Raw genomic sequence first — 20959 nt, forward strand, 5'->3', positions numbered from 1 at the left:
GATGGCTTTAAATAGATGCTAACTATTATTTTTAGGTAGACTCTAATATATTCTTATACTTTCTAGTGTTTTTAATAGGAATGAATGTTGTATTCTGTCAAAACCTTTTCTTCATCTATTGAGATAATCGTATGGTTTCTGCTAGTTTTGTTGTTGATATGATCAATTATACTGATGGTTTTCCTAATATTGAACCATCCTTGCATTCCTGGATTAAATCCTACCTGATCAAATTGTATTATTCTTGTGATAAATTGCTGTAGTCTTTTTTGCTAATATTTAAAATTTTGCATCCATATTCATGAGGAAAATTGGCCTATAATTTTCTTTCTCTGTTTTGTCTCTTCCTGATTTGGGTATCAATACCATATTTGTGTCATAAAAACAATTTGGTAGGACTCCACCATTTTTCTCTAATAATTCTTAGGGAATTGGAATCCATTGGTATTTAAATGTTTGATAGAATTTGCTAATAAATCCATCTGGCCCTGGAGATTTTTTCCTAGGGAGTTCATAGATGGCTTGTTCAATTTCTTTTTCTGAGATAGTGTTATTTTTTTTTTTTTTAAGCAATCGGGGTTAAGTAACTTGCTCAAGGTTACACGGCCAGGTGTTTCTGGGTGGGTGCTAAGTGTCTGAGCCCGGGATTCGATCTCCAGGTCCTCTCAACACTGGAGCCGGTGCTCCTACTTGCTGTGCTACCTGGCCGCCCCCGAGATAGTGTTATTTAAGTAATTTACTTCCTCTTCAGTTAATCTGGGCTACTTATATTTTTGTAAATATTTATCCATTTCACTGATTGTCAAATTTTGTGCATCCAGTTGGGCAAAATAATTCTTCATTATTGTTTTAATTTCCTCATTGGAGGTAGGTGTTCACCATTTTCATTTTTGATACTCGTAATTTGGTTTTCTTCTTTCTTTTTTTTTAACATATTGACTAAAGTTCTATTAATTTTATTTTTCTTTTTTTGGAGGGCAGTTGGGTTTAAGTAACTTGCCCAAGGTCACATGGCTAGATTTTTTGTTTGTGTGTGTTAAGTGTCTGAGGCCGGATCCGAACTCAGGTTCTCCTGACTCTAGGGCCAGCACTCTATTCACTGCACCACTTAGCCCTCCCAGATCTATCAATTTTATTGTTTGTTTGTTTGTTTTTAATAAACCAGCTCTTAGTTTTATTTATTAATTCAGTAGTTTTCTTAATTTTAATTTTATTAATCTGTCCTTTGGTTTTCATTATTTCTAATTTAGTATTTAACTGGAGAGTTTCAATTTGTTCTTTTTTTAGCTTTTTCAGTTGCATGCCCAATTTATTGACCTCCATTTTCTCCATTTTATTCATGTATGCATTCAGAGATATAAAACTTTCCCTAAGGACTGCTTTTGCTGCATCCCACAAATTTTGGTATGTTGTCCCATTATTGTCATTCTCTTGAATAAAGTTACTGATTGTTTATAATTTTCTTGTTTTACCCACTCATTCTTTAGCATTAATTTATTTAATTTCCAGTTAATTTTTAGTCTATCCTTCCATGGCCCTTTATTACATATAATTTTTATTGCATCACGATTTGAGAAGGATGCATTTAGTATTTCTGATGTTTTGCCCTGAATTGTGAGCTTTTTATGTCCTCGTACATGGTTAGTTTTTGTGTATATGCTATGTTCCTCTGAGAAGAAAGTATATTCCTTTTTATTCCCATTCACTTTTCTCCATAGGTCTGCCATATCTATCTTCTCTAAGATTCTATTTACCTCTTTAACTTCTTTGTTATTTATTTTGTGGTTAGGTTTATGAAGTTCAAAGAGGGGGAAATTGAGGTACCCCATTAGTATAGTTTTGTTGTCTATTTCTTCCTCTAACTCCCTTAACTTCTCCTCTAGGAATTTGGATGCTGTACTGCTTGGTACATAAATGTTTAGTAATGATATTGCTTCATTTTCGATGGTGCCTTTTAGAAGGATGTAATTTCCTTCCTTATCTCTTTTAATTAGATCTATTTTTGCTTTTTGCTTTGTCTGACATCAGGATTGCTACCCCTGCTTTTTTTTTTTTTTTTACTTTGGCTGAAGCATAATTTATTTTACTCCAGCCTTTTTCCTTTACCCTGTGTGTATCCTGCTGTTTCAGATGTGTTTCTTGTAGACAGAATATTGTAGAATTTTGTTTTTTAATCCATTCTGCTATCTGCCTCTGTTTTGTGAGAGAGTTCATCCCATTCATATTCACAATTATGGTTATTATCTGTTTCTTTCCCTCCATCTTATTCCTTACCCTGTGTATTCTTTTATTTTTCCCCTTCTCTCTTCCCCTACTTAAGAGTTTTCTTTTTGACCACTGCCTCCCTCAGTATTCCCTCCTTATACGCCCCCTCCCTTTTCCTATCTTTCCCCCTTACTACTTCTTCCCTCCCTTCTAACTCTCCCCTCCTTTTCTCAGCGCTTCCCCCCTCCTACTGCCTGTAGATTTTTATGCTTCATGTAGTATTTTATTTCTTCCTTGAGCCAAGATTGACGAGAATAGATCTTATGCAATTCTCCTTTCCCTCTAGTATGATAGGTTTTATGTCTCTTCTCAGTAGAATCCTATACTTAACTGATTATGTTTTTCCCTCCTTACACCAGGACTAATGAGGGCGAAGTTCATATAATGTTCATCTCCCTCCCATCTTTCCCTCTACTGTAATATGTTTTCATTCCTCTTTTTGTGGCATAATTTACCCTTTTCTGCTTCATTCTTTCCTCTTCTTCAATTGTGGTCCCTTTGCACGCCTTAATAAGGTTTTTATCATCATTTTGTTTAATTTATATCTATTTATCTATATCCTTTTTAAATGTCACGATAAAGTATATAATTCTCAATATTAACAGGTATCAGCTTCCCACATAGGGATGTAAACAGTTTCCTCTTATTAAGTAACAAGTTATGCCTTTGTGTGTGTGTGTGTGTGTGTTTCCCTATTTACCTTTCTGTGTCTCTCTTGAGTTTTGTAATTGAGTCTTGTAATTTTCCCTTGAGCTCTGGCTTTTTCACCAGGAAGGTCTAGTAGTCCCTTATATCATTGAATGACCATCTACTTGCCTGAAAGATTATGCTCATTTTCACTGGATAGCTGATCCTTGGTTGTAACCCAAGCTCTTTTGCCTTGCAAAATATCATATTCCAGTCCCTCCTATCTTTCAGTGTAGAAGCTGGCAGATCCTAGGCGCCCCTCAGTGTGGTTCCACGATATTTGAATTGTTTCTTTCTGGCTGCTTACAGTATTTTCTCCTTTACCTGATAGTTCTGGAATTTGGCTACATTTCACAGTTTTCAATTTGAGATCTCTTTCAAGAGGTGTCCAGTGGATTCTCTCAGTATTTTACCCTCTGGTTCTAGAGATCTCAGGGCAGTTTTCCTTGATGAGCTCTTGGAAGATGTTGTCCGGGCTCTTTTCTTCATCATTATTTTCCAGTAGACCAATAATTCTTAGATTATCTCTCATGGATCTGTTTTCCAGGTCAATTATTTTTCCATTGAGGTGTTTTACCTCTTTTTGTAATTTTTTAATTATTGATGTTTTGTTTGACTTGATTCTTGCTGCCTCATAGACTCATTAACTTCAATTTGGTTGATTCTAATTTTTAGTGAATTATTTTCCTCTGTTTTTAAAGCTGCTTTGCCATATATTCAGATTTCATTTTGGGGGATTTATTTTCTCCAATTAGATTTTGAGCCTCCTTTTCCATTTCACACATTTTTCTTGTTAGGGAGCTGCTTTCTTCATTGAAATGTTTTTCTATTTTTGCAATTTTGATTTTGAAAGAATTAGTCAGTTTATCTTCTACCTCTAATTTGGTTTTCAAAGTCCTTATTGAACGCTTCTGGGCTTGAGAACGCTTTCTGGGCTTGAGAACAGTTCATATGCCCTGTTGAGGTTTCAGCTGTGGGTGTGGAGTCAATGCTGTCCCCTTCTGAATTTGGTTCCTCCTACTGGCAGTAAAGGATTTTAGAGTCTCTGTCTTTGTGATTTATCTTTTACACATTTTGAGGCAGGGCCTTAGCTACACCATTCCTCTAGGACTCCCAAGCCTTCACTATTTTAAAATTTTGCTCTGGAGCAATAATTTTTATGTTGGGTTGGAGGTGGGAATTGGAGCAGCCAAGGTTCACTCTGCCATCCTGGTCCCTGGAAGTTCAGATGGGTGCTTCTTAAATTTCCATGCTATGGGTTGATAGTCCCCAGGCATAGCTGCTGCGATTGCCATGGGCCCTGCATTTGTCTCCTACCCAGCTCTGATAGATCCCAGCCTGTGGTGATAGGCCTAGGAATGGCCCTTGTGGTTGCTGGATCAACTTGCCACCACACCGTCCTCTCACCTCCATGTGCACCACACCATCTGCTCTCCCCATTCTAGTTTTTTATGAGCCTATAACTGTAATAAAGTTTGCCACTTTCTCTTCTAAACTTCAGATTCTTTCCTCAAGAGCCATATTTTATCATTTCATTTTTTTCAAGTTTTCCTATAATACTTGTGAATCTCTGCTTACGGTTCTTTAGGAATTACTCTCTCCTTCTTTTGGAGACTCTTTAAATTTGCCATTGACTTTGTTTTATTCATTTCTCCAGCTTTAATTCCTGTGTACTTTTTGATAGCCTTTGTGCTCTGCTTTGGATTGAGGAGGTTGGCCCTGCTTGGTCTTGCACTAGATTACCTAAATTCCTGTGACAGCCTCCTTGTGGAGTTAGACCTACCTGGAGCTTTGAGGTTCAGTGAACCTTCTTGTGGAATTTTATGACAGACTTGTCAGGACCCTGGAAGCAATGGTTACACTGGTTACTGTTATTTCCTGGACCCTCCAGGAACTATGCATCTATTCTTAGGCATTAAAGAGGTCATTTATTATTGTTTCTCATTGGATCCTTGATCATTATTCAGTGTTGTGTGAATGTCAGGTTTTTGTTGGGAGTATGTGTGAATAGGTGCTGGGCAGCCTCTTACAGGCAGCTGTCATGGCTGGGATTCCCCTCTTTTATCAAAGTTGGTCAATAGCTCATAACCTTTCTCTCTATTGCAGTCCCTGCCTTAGGATTGCCTCTACTTGTAGACTTTAACTTAAGTATCATTATTTCTGCTTCCCAGTCTATTAACCTCTTCAGATCCTCTGCTTTGAGCCTGTAGGCCACCTCAGGATGTATAGGGTTTCGCATCTTGTGTCTGACCAAAACCTTCTATGCTTTCCAGTGTTCTCTGTGTTTTACCCCTCTGTAACCTATTCACTGATATCAGCTTCTAATCATTCTACCCATACTTACCTCACTTTCTTCCCTTGAAAGCATCAACACATTAGTTAACCAGTTCAATTTTATACCATCCATAACCATTGAGTCCCTTGCCCTGTTGTCCTATAGCCATTCATTTCTTTACAAACCCTAAACTTGATTATTCTTAGCATTCACACTTTCCACTCCTGCCCACATGGTGCTGAACACTTCTGAAGTAATTCACAGTGCTGTACTCATGGGGCTCTATATATAAGTATGTGTTTCCAACCCCAGCTGTATCCTTGATCTTACACACTAGTCCTTTACTCATGTTTTAGAGACGTTTTATCGTGCTCTTCACTTTCACTGTTTCAGTCTTCATCTTTTCTGAAACCACTCATACCTCTACTTCTTCCCTTCCTTTTTAGCAGAATCTTCGATTTTACTGAAAAATGTTGAGGCCATATTTCTCCATTCTTAAAATCACTCTGCTATATCATCTCCCACCCTTGCCTCCTTTGTTCTGCTGTCAGAAAATGAGATGGTACTTGTTCTTGTGAAAACAACCCCTGTATTTCTTACCTTGTTCCCTTCCCATCTTCACATTTTCCCCCTCATTTATCTCCTTTATAGTCTTTAGTCTCAATCTATTGGCTTTCCTACTCTCCTCAGACAAACTCAGATCTACTTTCCTAAAAAACATATTCTACTACACTCTACTATGCTTTCAAGTTGTAGTCTTTTAACTTTCCTCCCCTTTATGGTTAAAACTTGTAGCAAAATCTATCAATACATGGGGCGTGGAGTCAAGATGGCGGAGTAGAAACAGGACTTACATGGGGCTCTGGCTTCCACCACCTCCAATTCATGTAAAAGGTGATTCAGAAGACAATTTGGAACTACAGAACCCTCAAAATGACACAGAGAAGCTAACCTTCCGCCGAGGACAGCCCAGCAGTCTGGCAGGAAGAGTTCAGTACAATGCTCTGAGAGCCAACAGTAGCGCCGAGCAAGCCAGAGGTTTTAGCCTCAGGGTGGGCCTGACCAGCCCCCGGATGGAGGGACTTCAGATCATCAGCAGTTGTGGCAGTTTCCATAATTATCAACACATAGATGCTAAGGACAAAGTGAGAGGTCAGTGCAGTGTGGACTTTGGGAACCAGTAGTTGAGAGTGCTTTGGCTTTTGCCCCCGGGGCAAGAAGCCACTGAGGACTGCGGTGCTTCCAAGAAAAATACGAGCTGGTTATAGGCCATAGAGGACCTTAAGAAGGATTTTGAAAATCAAATGAGAGAAGTGGAGGAAAAATTGGGAAAAGAAATGAGAATGATGCAAGAAAATCTTAAAATGAGAATCAAAAACTTGACTGAAGAAAATAGCACCTTAAAAAATAGACTAACTCAAATGGCAAAAGAGGCTCAAAAAGCCAATGAGGAGAAGAATGCCTTAAAAAGCTGAATTTGCCAGATGGAAAAAGAATCTCAAAAGCTCACTAAAGAGAATCATTTCTTCAGAATTAGATTGGAGCAAATAGAAACTAGTGACTTTGTGAGAAATCAAGGTGCTGTTAAACAGATTCAAACAAATGAAAAAATAGAAGGCAATGTGAAATATCTCATTGGAAAAACCACTGACCTGGAAAATAGATCCAAGAGACATCATTTAAAAATTATTGGACTACCTGAAAAGCCATGATCAAAAAAAGAACCTAGAAATCATCCTTCAGGAAATTCTCTAGGAAAATTGCCCCAATGTTTTAGAACCAGAGGGTAAAATAGAGGTTGAAAGAATCCACTGATAACCTCCTGAGAAAGATCCCCAAAAGAAAACTCCTAGGAATATTATAGCCAGTTTCCGGAATTCCCAGATTAAGAAGAGAATATTACAAGCAGCCAGGAAGAAACAATTTGAATATTGTGGAAACACAATGATATTTCACATTGCCTTCAATGTGAAAACAAAATTTTCATTTTTTTTGGATCTGTTTAATAGTGTCTTGATTTCTCATAATGTCGCTAGCTTCCATTTGTCCAGTCTAATTCTGAAGGAATTATTCTCTTCAGTGAGCTTTTGAGATTCTTTCCATCTGGCAAATTCAGCTTTTTAAGGCATTATTCTCCTCATTGCCTTTTTGAGTCTCTTTTGCCATTTGAGTTAGTCTATTTTCTAAGGTGTTATTTTCTTCAGTCAGGTTGTTGACTCTCTTTTCATGATTTTCTTGTATCCTTCTCATTTCTCTTCCCAATTTTTCCTCCCCTTATGTTATTTGGTTGTTTTCTTTATTTATTTATTTGCTTTTTGGAGGGCAATTGGTATTATGTAACTTGCCCAAGGTTACATGACTAGTTTTTTGTGTGGGTGTTAAGTGGCTGAGGCCAAAACTGAACTCGGGTCCTCCTGACTCCAGAGCCAGCGCTTTACTCACTGTGCCACCTAACAGCCCCTGTTATTTGGTTTTTAAAATCCTTCTTAAGCTCCTCTATGGCCTGTAAGCAGTTCATATTTTTCTTGGCAGCTTTTGGTGCAGGAGTTCTGACTTTGTTGTATTCCTCCCTTTCCATGCTTTGATCCTTTTTGTCCCCGAAAAAGGAATGTAAGGTTTGATTGGTGTGTTTGCTTTGCTTTCTTATGTTGCCACTCAATTACTTGACTTTTGACCTTTTTGCCACAGTAGAACCCTGCTTCCAGAAAGGAGAGCTTTGTCCCAAATTGCTGGTGTTTTCTCAGCAGCCGGAGCTATTAGTTGAGTCCCCTCTCAGAATCCTCCACTGGCTCTTGCCCACTAGTCACACACCCCAGGACCTCCACCCCAGACAGCAATCCAGATCCAAGCAGGTTAAAGCAAGGGCCATTACATTACCCCTTAAACTGGTTGCTTGGTCCCCCTGCAATCTGCAGGCCAGGAGCTCTGAAGCAGCCACGCCCCTGTGCCCTCTGCGCCTCAGCTGCTTCTCCCTCCAGGGGCAGAGGCTGGACTGTACTCCCGGGCCCCCTTTTCCCACAAAGTCCACACTGAACTCTCACTTTTTCTTTGGCATTTATGGGTTGATAATTGTGGAAACTGCCATAGCTGCTGGTGCTCCAGTCTACGGAGTCCCTTCAGCCAGGGCTGGTCTTTGCTGCCTTAAGGCTAAAACTCCAGACTCGCATAGGCCTGGGTTCTGCTCTCAGTGAACTGTGAAGGTCCCTTCCTGTCTGCTTTCCGGGCTGTCTTCAGCAGGAGGTGTGTTTCTCTCTATCACTTTGTGGGTTCTGTAGCACTAAAGTTTATTTAGAGTCATTTTCTATAGATATTTTAGGTGGTTATGGAGGTGGCATAAGCAATTTTCCTGCTTCTATGCTGCCTTCTTGGCTCCACCCCCTGACATTTCTTTACTAGTAAATTCTTCTTTCCATGATTACCAGTGATCTTTCTGTCAAATCCAATAACCTTTCCTTAATCTTTATCCTTATTGACCATCCTGCAACCTTGCTGAATGAAAGTTCACTTCTGTATACCCTTTCTTCCTGAATTTTCCTGGCTCACCTTTTCATTCTCTTACCTTTCAACTGACAATTCTTATTCTCCTCTGCAGGATCCAACAGTCTCCAAGGCTCTATTCTGGGCCCTCTCCTCTGTCTCTATGCCTTCTTTCTTGGGTGATTTCATTATCTCCTAAGGTTTTGTTGCGCCAGCACAATATTCACAGTGCCTACAGGGAACATGAATATGCCAGGGTAATTCTGAATAGCAAAATACAACAGACTGGAATTTAGTTATGGGAGTGGGCTGTGGCTGGCAAGATGAAAGTGAAAATATTGAATTGAAACCCAGACCATTATATCTGGGAAACCAAGCTAGACCTACAGAGAGTTCCAAGAAACTATGATCCTTCAGTGCATCGTTTTGAAGTTTCATGAGAATATACAAAAGCTCTAAATGCTGTCAAACTGGAACGAGTAATTGCAAAATCATTCTTTGCTTCCCTGGATGGTCATAGAGATGGAGTAAATTGCATGGCGAAACTTCCAAAGAGCTTGTCTACTCTGCTTTCTGGATCCTGTGCTCGATAGTTAGAATTTGGAACTTGTCTAAATGAGAATGTATCTGTACCTGACAAGCACAGGAAGGTTTTGTATGAGGAATGTGTACCCACTCCTGTGGAACTTCTTTCTTTATGATCGGTGATGACAAAACTGTGAAGCAGTGGAAAATGGATGGACCAGAATATGAAGAAAGGAGGAGCCTTTACACGCAATATTAGGAAATACAGTATATACAGGAATTGATCATCATTGGAAAAAAGATATTTTTGGTACATGTGGGCAGCAGGTGGACATCTGGGATGAACAAAGAACCAGTCCTATTTATTCAATGATTTGAGGCCTTGACAGTATAAGCAGTGTTAAATTTAACCCAATTGAGACTAATATCTTCAGAAGTTGTGCTTCTGATGGAAATTAATGCTATCTGATATGAGGCAAGCCACTTCTTTGAAGAAGGTCATCTTGGATGAGGACAAATACACTTTCTTGGAACCCAGTGGAAGCCTTTATTTTCACTGCAGCAAATGAAGATTGTAACTTAATATACATTTGATATGTGTTCTCTTGATGAACCTGTGAACATACTTGTGGATCATATATCTGCAAGTCCTTGATGTTGATTACTCATCTACTGGGAAAGAATTTGTGTCTGCTAGTTTTGACAAATCCATTCAAATCTTTTCTAGAGACAGAATTCATAGCAGAGAAGTATATCATACAAAGAGAATGCATCATGTTATCTCTGTGAAATGGATATCTGACAACAAATACATTTTGTGTGGATCTGATGAAATGAACATTTGACTCTGGAAAGCCAGTGCTCCTTAAAATTTGGGTGTGCTTTACATCACGAGAGAAGGCAGCCTTAAGTTATAACCAGAAGTTGAAGGAGAAATTTAAATACCATCCTCAGATAAGTCGAATAACTCAACATTATCATTTGCCTAAGACCACTTATAGCCACATTAAGGAGCAGCACATCATGAAAGAAGCTCATCAGAAGAAGGAAATTAATTGTATCAAACATAGCAAACCTGGATTGATACCATTTGTGCCTGAGAAGAAGCAGCACACAGTGGCTGTTGTGAAATAACATTTGAGAAGTCTGCTGATTTTTGAGAATCCCATAATTTTGGAGCTGAAAGAGACTTTTTAGCAGTCATTGAACTCAGTGTCCTCATATTACACATGGGGATATTGAGACTTAGAGAGGTGTTAAGTGACCTGCCTCGGTCATAAAGTGGCAGAACCAAGACCAGAACTCAGTTCTAAGGAATCCAAGTCCACTGATTTTTCTGCTGTCAAGATGTCTCATTCTTAGATTTTGAAAAGCACCTCTGTATTTGACCTCTTCTTTCATATTCTTTTGTATGTGTTCCTAGAGTTGTCTTAACTTAAAAATTATTTGAAGACAGAACTTGTCTTTTTGATAAACCTTTGTACATTCTTTCATAAGTTCTTAGTACATACAGTCCTACAAAACTCATTAAATATTAGTACAGGAAAAATATAACAGACTCTCCACATGGAAGACAGAACCAAAACATTTTTCAAACATCACAAAGCCATATCCATGATAGCAACAAATAAATCTATGCACAATAACAATTCAGGGGGCACCACCATCCCCAAGCCTTCCCCCTGCTAGGGCCTTCCCACAAATTCCTCTCTTTATCTCAGCTCAAACTACTCTGACCCACTTCCTCTCAGCTCTGTTCCACTCCTTCCTATTCCACCTGTTTGGCAATCCCACCACAGACTCCTGTGACTCAGACTTCCATGTCACTCAAGCAGGTCACATGGGCCTATTAATGGATGGGAAAAGTCCTCCCATTAAGTAAAAATACATTAACAATACAGGATTCAACTATCATCTCTATGCAGATAACTTCCAAAACTACATATTAGACTCCTGAGCTTCACTTTCGTATCTCCAACTTCCTTCTGGATATTTCTACATGGATGTCACATAGACATCTCAAACTTTCCACATCCAAAAGAGAACAGAGGGGTTTTTTTTGTTTGTTGTTGTTTTCCAGTGTTGCATTCTTCTTTTTATTTAGGGAATTGCCCTTCATCAATCCAGGTTCACATTCTAGGAGATATCTTCATTCTCATGCACCACAATCCCTATGCCCAGTCTGTTGCTATGTCTCACTGATTCTCCTTTCCCAGCATATTCTGCTTTTGTCTCCTTTTTGGCTACTCACACCACTACAACCTTCATCCAGGCCATAATCACGTCTTGCCTGGACTTTTGCAATTGCCTGCTAATTCCTCTCCCTGTGTAAAGTATTTTCCCTCTCCAAACAGCTGTCAAATTGACTTTTCTAAAGTACAGATTATATCATTCCCCTGCTCAAAAAGCTAACATATCTATTGCTTGTAGGATAAAATACAAAGTGCCATTGTTTAGCATTTAAAGCCCTGCACAGTCTAGCTCCAGCTGATCCTTACAAGTCCTTTCCTTCATATTTTCCATTCTTCAGCTGGCTTGCTTGCTGTACCTCATGCATCACATTCCATCTGCTATCTGCGCAGTCTTTATATCTTGAATGCTTTCTTACCTCATCTCTGCCTTTTGGATCTCTTTGCTGGCTTCAGGGCTCACCTCAAGTGCCACCTCCTTCAAGGGGGCCTTTTCCCCAGTTCTTTCTAATTAGTTCCTCCAACCTCATCATTCTGTGTCCTGAGTTTCTTTATATCTGAATACATCCTCTCTCCTCAGCACAGTTAAGATCCTTGAGGGTGAGGACTATCTTACTGCTATATTTGTGTCTCCTAGTATCTAAAACAGTGCCTGGTACATGGTGATCCCCTAATATATGTTTGTTGATAGATTGAGTAGGCATGTGCCATGCATGGTCTTCGCTCAGTTTGCTTTATAGTAGGGGTTCATAACAATTTTTTGCATCATGGACAGTTGAAAATCTGGTGAAGCCTGTGGGCTTTTATAATGTTTTTAAATTTATAAAATAAAATACAGGGGATTACAAAGTGAATCAAATGAAGTTATCAAAAAAAATTTTAAACAAATTCACTGACCTCAGGTTAAAATTTTTATTTATAGTGACTTTATAGTCTACTTTTTAGGATGTCTTTGACATACAAGTAGAGGCACCCATATTCATTATCTTTATTTTTCTAGATTATTCTTCATTTAGGATCCTTGACCCCCATTTCAGTGCTGTACTGTATTGTAAATGCTTATCCATTCCTTGACTGGGTCAATCAACAAATATTTATTGAGTACCTGCCATGTGCCAGGTGTTGTGCTAAGTGCTAGGGATATAAAGAATGGCAAAAGAGAGTCTAATGGAGACAACCTGCAAATAACTATGACAGAACTTTTCTTCCAGGTATACATCCAGGTAGCCAAGCAGAATAAGAAGTTGTTCTTGGCAACAAATTAAATCATTTATGTCAGTGGAACAGGCCCTTTTGTCATTTGAATTTTCTGTATTTTGTCTACAATACTGAAATCTTCTATTATTACAATATTATAAACCAAACAGAGAATTTGGTAATTTTTTCCCAAAGCTGTTGTACTGTACTTCACTTAGATGCTATAGACATAGTCTCATTTTTCCTGGCAAACATTATCCTTACCTAGATCAGGCCATGATGAGAAATTGGTAAGTAGTGATGGATTCCAAGGTTCTTCTTATCACACTCTATTCAGATTTTTGGTGGAGGTCTGAAAAAAAATAGCTTTAAACAGTATCCTAAAACAAGTCAGATATGGATATAATTTTTGGAATTATTTTTAAATATTTAAGAAAAAATACTTGTGATCCCCTGCCATGGAGCAGCCCTCCACGTCCATGCAGATTACAGCCCTGACAGCCCATCTGATGCCGATGACTTTGCCTCCTGCCCCCAGGCTGGCATCCCCTCCCCTCCAACCTACGACCCGATGCCTCCCGAGGCCAAGACCACCTCAGAGGCTGAAGGCCCATGCCAGCCCTTCTTGGTGCTGCCTCCTACAGTGTGGCCATGTCCTTTCCCACCTACAACGAAGCAGGGAGGACCAAAGCGGTGGCCCTGGCCACCAGTATTGTCACCTCCGGGGATCCCAGCCAGAGAGAGTACAACTACCTTTTGAGAGAGGATGCCACCTCCTCGCACCCTGACCATCTGCAGGTGGGCAACAATGGCATCTTCATGGTGGCCTTCTTCATGGCCTTCATCTTCAACTGGGTTGACTTTTGCTTATTCTTCTGCACCACCAGCTCCATAGCGGGGAGATACGGTGCCCTCTGTGGGGTTGACCTCTCCTTGACCAAGTGGATCCTCATCATCCGGTTCTCTGATTACTTTACTCTGATTATTTACTGGATACTTCAGTGGACAGTACTGGCTTTGGTGGATATTTCTTTTGATTGGTCTCCTGCTTTTCTTCAGAGGATTTTACAGTTACCTTAAAGTCAGGAACATGTCTGAAAGGTTGGCCACTGCCAATAGAATAAGGTATATCTTCTCGAATTAAGAGATGCATTGGGCTAGTCATTTGTTTCCTCTACCACTGAAGTCCCCAGATGTCCTGTAATTCTCTAACTTAATGGGATGGAAGACTACTAATAATAGAAGATGGAAGAAATAGAGGCTTCAAAATAAATGACAGGGTGTTTTATGCATAAATTTCAGTTATGTTAATTGTCTTACACATAGATGTTTTCATTTTTGCCTGCTTTGGCATATTTGCTTAGTTAAAAGGGAGATCTGACATTAAATACCATGATATAAATGATGGAGGAGAAATGTAGTAAGGCTTTATTAATAAGTCTTTCAGTTATACTAAAATGAATGTTAAGCCCTTATGATAATATATAACTAGTTAATTTTACAAAGGAATGGTAATCATATCTATATGCTTGCTTTTTTTCTCTGAAATATTAAAATATTTCAAACTAACTTGTCATGTGTAAAAGTCTCTTCAAGCATCTCAGATAAAATAAGAGTATTTTCAGTAATTTGGGACCCATCCTAATTTGATGTAAAACTTATTTCCTTTGCTATTAGATGCCAAACTTTAAAAAAAAAATCATTTTTGAACTTCCTCTATGAATAAGCAGATTTTAATTTACATTGCAGTTATTTGTGTATATTTGTTTTTATTTTTTTAATTCCAGTGCCTGATATGCAGTAGGTACTAAATGAATATTTGAATTGAACTCAGTTCCTTTGACTGTTAGGGTTTGAAGAATCTTTTCCTCTGATTTTAGACACACCTGACAACTGGTTATGTTATACTTTTCTCTCATTAGTATAAGGTGAGTTTCTCTGTCCAAATTAGTTGTTTCTTGTCTCAGAGATTTACATGGCTCTTTTCATGATCTCTTTATATACTAGAATATGTTAGAGTTATAATCTAACTGGGTTTCCAGGTCTGATCTTAGGGTACAGATGTTGCACAATTCACTCTCCTAGTTTAACTAGATTGATGATTACAGATATCTCAGTTATTAAGCTCTCTCACTCCTCCTATCTTATTGAACAACTTATTGTTGCTACATAGTCTCCATTGCGTTTAATCTTTTGCCAGATCTGCCATTGACATTTCAGGGGAGTTTGTCTTTCACACATAATATGATTTGATTCTTTCTGATCTTCCAACATCTTTATCACATAATTGTATATAATACATTGTTATGAAGAGTTACCTGACCAAAACCTTTGGGAGACCATAAGTCATTAAGGACTGACTTAAAGGAAGATGTGGAATGTTCTCTGCATGAAGATAAGGTGATAATCAGTTATCTTCGATAACTGCTGTGAAACTTGGCAACTGTGTGGGTAAACAAACTTAAGGTTTTTCTTCTGTCACAGTTTAACCGTAGGCAAATAATAATAGTTTACCTTTATATAGTACTTTACTACATATGTTACTTTCATTATAAGAACTTTGTGAAATAAGTAGTACAAGTGTATGTTCCTATTTTACAGATTAGGAAATAGGCTCAGACATAAGTGATTTGACTTGTAATTGAATAGATATTTTATTCTTTGGAGGAGGCGTTCTTTGATAAATTCTACCCCTTTACACAATTGTTCAGTATGACCTTAACATGCTTTTTTAAAAATAACTCTTTCAAAGTTATTTAGTTATCTCATGTTGGCATGTCCTAGCTTCCCAGTTAGAATCTGAGCTCCTTTAGGTTAAGAATCATCTTCTTAGGGCAGCCAGGTAGCACAGCGAGTAAGAGCACCGGCTCCAGTTGTTGAGAAGACCTGGAGATCGAATCCCGGGCTCAGACACTTAGCACCCACCCAGAAACACCTGGCCGTGTAACCTTGAGCAAGTTACTTAACCCCAATTGCTTAGGGGCGGCCAGGTAGCACAGCGAGTAAGAGCACCGGCTCCAGTGTCGGGATGACCTGGATCAAATCCGGGCTCAGATACTCAGCACCACACCCAGAAATAACTGGCCGTGTAACCTTGAGCAAGTTACTTAACCCCTATTGCTTAAAAAAAAAATCATCTTCTTGAGAGAATTCTGGGAAGATGGCAGAGTAGGTAAGAAAACTTTAGGCTCTTCAGATTTTCTCCACATAAAAAAGGTAGCATATCACCTCAGAGGGAATGTGGAGCAGCAGAAATAAACAAAAGTTGGGGTAAAGCAGCTGTCCTCCTAAGACAACTTGATGACCTCATGTCCAAGATGGGGAGGTTTGGCCTGAGTAAAGTGCAGTCACTTCCAGGATGACTCTGCCGAATCAACAAATCCTGGGGCAGCTGGGTTGGGAGGCAGCCTCAGGAACTTTCTCCTCACAGACTATGTAGGAGGTCAGAAGGCTGCGAGGAGAATATTGAAGGACCTTCTGCTGTGAAGAGATGCAGAGAACAGGTGTGTTGACCAAACTTGTCCTGGGCTGTGGCTGTGGGGAGAAGGAGCTAGCACATGCCGGGTGTGTGTAGTAGCAGAGGGGTGGGGCAGAGTCCCTCTTTTCAGTTCCAGGTCTGAAAGGATAGCTATAGTTTGCAGCTACCTGAGGGACTACAAGGAGCAAGAACATTTGTGGGACAGAGAGGCTGGGGACCCTAACCATGGTTGAGGAGTGGAGAGAAGAGCTCAAGGTTGGGTCCCAGGACAGACCTCAGAAAATAGGACCTGAGGCTTGGGGCATCATTCCCAACATGTTGGGGCTAGAACTTGATTATACTAATGGCTGCTAAAAACAAAATAAAATAAAAATGAGAAAGAACCCAATCATAGATAGTTAATATGGGGATAGAGAAGATCTGGGCTCATATTCAGAGCAAGATAATGGAGCTTAAAAAAAAAAAAGCCCTTCTTTTTCAGTGAGAAATGTCAAATGAACACAAGGCCAAAAAGAGTTTTGGAAGAACTTAGAAAGGACTTTAAAAATAAAATAAGAAAGATTGAGGAAAAATAGGAAAAAAAAAAGCAGTATAAGAAAATTATGAAAAGAAAGCCAACTTGAAGAAGTAGAGAATAAAAAAATTGAGGAAAATAATTCCTTAAAAATTAGAATTTGGCAAGGGGAAGCTAATGCATTCTAAGATACAAAATTGGGGAGAAATAATATAAGAATAGTCAGACTACCTGAAAATTATGACCAAAAAAATCTTGATACAATGTTAAAAAAAAATAAAGAAAATTGCTCTGAAATTCTAGAACAAGAAGACAAAACATAAATAGAAAAAATCCACCATTCACCACCTGAAAAGAGCTTCCAGAAGGAAAATTTACAGGAATATCATAGCTATGTTTCAAAGCTCCCAGTTTAAGAAGAAAATATTGCAAGCACCAAGAAAAAAACATTTTAAATACGGACCTACAGTAAGGATTACACAAGACCTAGCAGCTACTACATTGAAGGACCATAGATATTGGAATACTATATTTCATAGAGCAAAAGTGCTGGGGTTATGACCAAGGAAAACATACCCAGCAAAGTTAAGTATGATCCTGAATGGGAGGACAATTACATTTAATGAACTGAAAGACTTTCTGGTATTTGTGACAAAAACAGTAGATCTTAATGGAAAATTCAACATATAATATCCAAGAGAAATATAAGGTAAACATTAAAGACCAATTATAAAGGACTCATTAAGATCAAATTATTTACTTCTTATTTGTGAAAATGTTCTCAGTACTCATAGAACTGTCATCATTATTTGGGTGGTTTGAAAGAACGACTGAGCTGTGTATGATGGTGTAATTCTACAAAAATATATAGAGAGAATGATAAATAGAAGTAATTATCTCATACAAATGAGGCACAAAAGAAAGAACTGATACAGAAGAAGCTAGTGGGGGTAGTGCTGGAACCTTACTCTCATTTGAACTGGGTTTTCAAAGAGAGAAAATCATCTAGTAGGGTAAAAAAAAAGTCATAGATTCAGAAAGAAATAAGAGGGCAAGGGGATAGAGTGGAGAGAGAGAGAGGATAAGGGAGGGACTCTTAGAAGGGTAGGCAGCTTAAGGAATTATGAGCGCAAGGTAGTGGGTGGAAGTAAAAAAGAGGAATAAGTAGGGATAGTGTAAATAGGGTGAGAAGGATAGTGAGGAAAAATAGGAAGGAGAAATATACACAAGTAATTATAGCTTATGTAAATGGAATGAATTTACCCATAAAAAGGAAACAGCAGATTAAAATTATGAATTCAACAATATGTTGCTGTCAGGAAACACAATAAAAATGAGAGATACATACAAAGATAAAATAAAAGGCAGGAGTAGAATTTATTATGTAAAAAAAGCAGGGGTAGTAATCATGATCTCAAAATTAAAGTTAAAATAGATTTAATCAAAAGAGAAAAAAGGGAACTATATGATGTGTTAGCAATATATTCATTATTATCTTAGACTATTTAAAATAACTAGACACTATAAAATACCTAAGAGTATGCCTGCCAAAAACAGACACAGGTACTATAAGAACATAAATATAAGATACTTTTTATAAAATAAAGTAATATCTAAATAATTGAACTAATATTTATTTTCATGGGTAGAAAAACCAAGATAAAAATTGCAAATTACCTGACTAATCTATTCAATACCATCCCATTTAAATTACTAAAAAAAAAAAATCTTGGAGGCAGAGCCAAGATGGCAGAGTAGAAACAGGACTTCTGCGTGGCTCCAGCTTCCACCTCCTCCATTGCATGTTAAAAATGACTCTAAACAGCTTCAGATGTACAGGACGCACAAAGTGACAGAAACAAATCTCCCACTGAAGGAAGCTGGGCAGGCTGGCAAGAAGGGTCCGTTTCAGCACACTGGGAGCTGATCATAGTCCCAACTTAGCTGCGGTTTTAGCCCCAGGGCAGCCCTGACCAGAGGTGGCTGGAGCAGACTTCATGAGAGTATATCACCAGCAGCTTAGCAATTTCCAGACTTCTTAATCCACAAATGCCAAAGACAAAGTAAAAGGTCAGTGTGGAACTTTGTTGGAACAGGGGGAGTATGGCTGGCTGCTACCCTCAGGGGGAGAATCAGAGGAGGATCAGTGACTGCTCCCAGAGCTCCTGGCCTGAAGATTTTAGGGGGACCAAGCAACCATTCAGAGGGTAATTGCTCTTGTTTTGACCTACTTGGATCCAGTTAATGGTCTTGGGTGGTGGTCCTGGAGTGTGTGACTAGTGAGCCAAAGTGTGTGGGGATTGTAGAGAGGGCACCCATCTAATAGCTCTGGCAGCTGTAAAAACCCCAGCTATTTGGGACAAAGCTCTCTCCATTATGGAAGCAGAGTTCTATCATGGCAAAGAGCTCAAAAGCCAAGTAATTGGCTGCCAGTATGAGCAAGCAATGGAAGCACAGACAATAGAATCCTCTTTTGGGGCAAAAAGGATCAAGGCATGGAGTGGGAGGAAGACATTTCAGTCAGAACTCCTGCATCATAAGCCTCCAAGAAAAATATGAATTGGTTATAAGCCATGGAGAAGCTCAAGAAGGATTTTGAAAATCAAGTAAGAGAAGTGGAGGAAAAATTGGGAAGAGAAATGAGAATGATGCAGGAAAATCATGAAAAGCGAGTCAACAGCCTCCTAAAGGAGACCCAAAAAAATACTGAAGAAAATAACACCTTAAAAAAATAGACTAACTCAAATGGCCAAAAAGGCCCAAAATGCCAATGAGGAGAAGAATGCTTTAAAAAGCTGAATTTGCCAGATGGAAATGGAATTTTTAAAACTCACTGAAGAGAATAACTCCTTCAAAATTAGATTGGAGCAATTGGAAGCTAATGACTTTATGAGAAATCAAGATAACTATAAAACAGATCCAAACAAAAGAAAAAATAGGAGGCAATGTGAAATATCTCATTGGAAAAACCACTGACCTGGAAAATAGATCCAGGAGAGATAATTTTAAAAATTATTGGTCTGCCTGAAAGCCACGATTAAAAAAAGAGTGTAGACACAATCTTTCAACAAATTATCAAGCAAAATTGCTCTGCTATTCTGGAACCAGAGGGCAAAATAGAAATTGAAAGAATTCACCAATCGCCTCTTAAAAAAGATCCCAAAAAGAAAACTCCTAGGAATATTATAGCCAAATTCCAGAGTTCCCAGGTCAAGGAGAAAATACTGCAAGCAGTCAGGAAGAAACAGTTTGAATATTGTGGAAACACAGTCAGGATAACCCAAGACCTAGCAGATTCTACATTAAGGGCTTGGAATATGATATTCCGGAGGTCAAAGGATCTAGGACTAAAACCAAGAATCACCTACCCAGCAAAACTGAGTATAATGCTTGAGGGGAAAATATGGTCATTCATTGAAATAGAGGACTTTCAAGCATTCTGGATGAAAAAATCTGAGCTGAACAGAAAATTTGACTTTCAGATACAAGAAGCAAGAGAAGCATGAGACGGTAAACAGGAAAAAGAAATCATAAGGAACTTATTAAAGGTAAACTATTTACATTCCTAAACAGAAAAACAATAATTGTAACTCATAAAACTTCTCTTCCATATGAGGATAGCTGAAGGGAAAATATATGCGTGTGTGTATATATATATGTATGTATATATACATACGTAGGGTGTATGTGTATGTGAGTGTGGGCATAGATAGTTATGTTCATGTGTACATAGACAGAGGGTATAAGATGAGTTGAATATGAAGGGATGATATCTAAAAAATAAAATTAAGAGGTGAGAGAGCAATTTATTGGGAGAAGAAGAAAGGGAGAGATAGATTAGGGTAAATTATCTCATATAAAAGAGGCAAGAGAAAACTGTTACAATGGAGGGGAAGAGCAAGAAGGTAAAAGGGAATGGGGAAACCTTATTCTCATTGAATTTGGCCTAAGGAGGGAATAACATACATATTCAATTTGGTATCTTACCCTACAGGAAAATAGGGGGGTAGGGGACAAGAGGAGGGATGGTAGAAGGGAGGGCAGATTGAGAGAGAGGGTAGTTAGAAGCAAACATTTTTGAAAAGGAATAAAATCAAAGGAGAAAATAGAATAAGTAGGGGCGGGATAGAATGGAGGGAATATAAGTAATCTACCACAATATAACTACTATGGAAATGATTTGGGTAACTACACATGTACAATCTATATTGAATTGCTTATCTTCCCAGTGGGGGTGGCTAAGGAGGGAAAAAGGGGAAAAAAATCTGAAACTCAAAGTTTTAAAAACAAATGTTTAAAAAATTGTTTTTTTACATGCAACTGGGAAATAAGATATATAGATACTGGGGTAT

At 38.5% G+C, this 20959-nt stretch overlaps 1 protein-coding gene and 2 pseudogenes across 3 annotated transcripts in view; all 3 read left to right on the forward strand.

Moving 5' to 3' along the window:
- The window catches only part of PACS2 (phosphofurin acidic cluster sorting protein 2), a 325422-nt gene that overhangs the window by 69359 nt on the left and 235104 nt on the right, over positions 1 to 20959 (forward strand). The window lies entirely within an intron of this gene.
- Positions 9028 to 10748, forward strand: LOC138173785 (DDB1- and CUL4-associated factor 13 pseudogene; annotated as a pseudogene).
- Positions 13065 to 13759, forward strand: LOC138173687 (NEDD4 family-interacting protein 2 pseudogene; annotated as a pseudogene).

Source organism: Petaurus breviceps, unplaced genomic scaffold (genome assembly GCF_028583685.1).
Source record: "Petaurus breviceps papuanus isolate PSGF00001 unplaced genomic scaffold, PetGlider_PUasm1.0 64, whole genome shotgun sequence".
NCBI classification, from domain to species: Eukaryota; Metazoa; Chordata; class Mammalia; order Diprotodontia; family Petauridae; genus Petaurus; species Petaurus breviceps.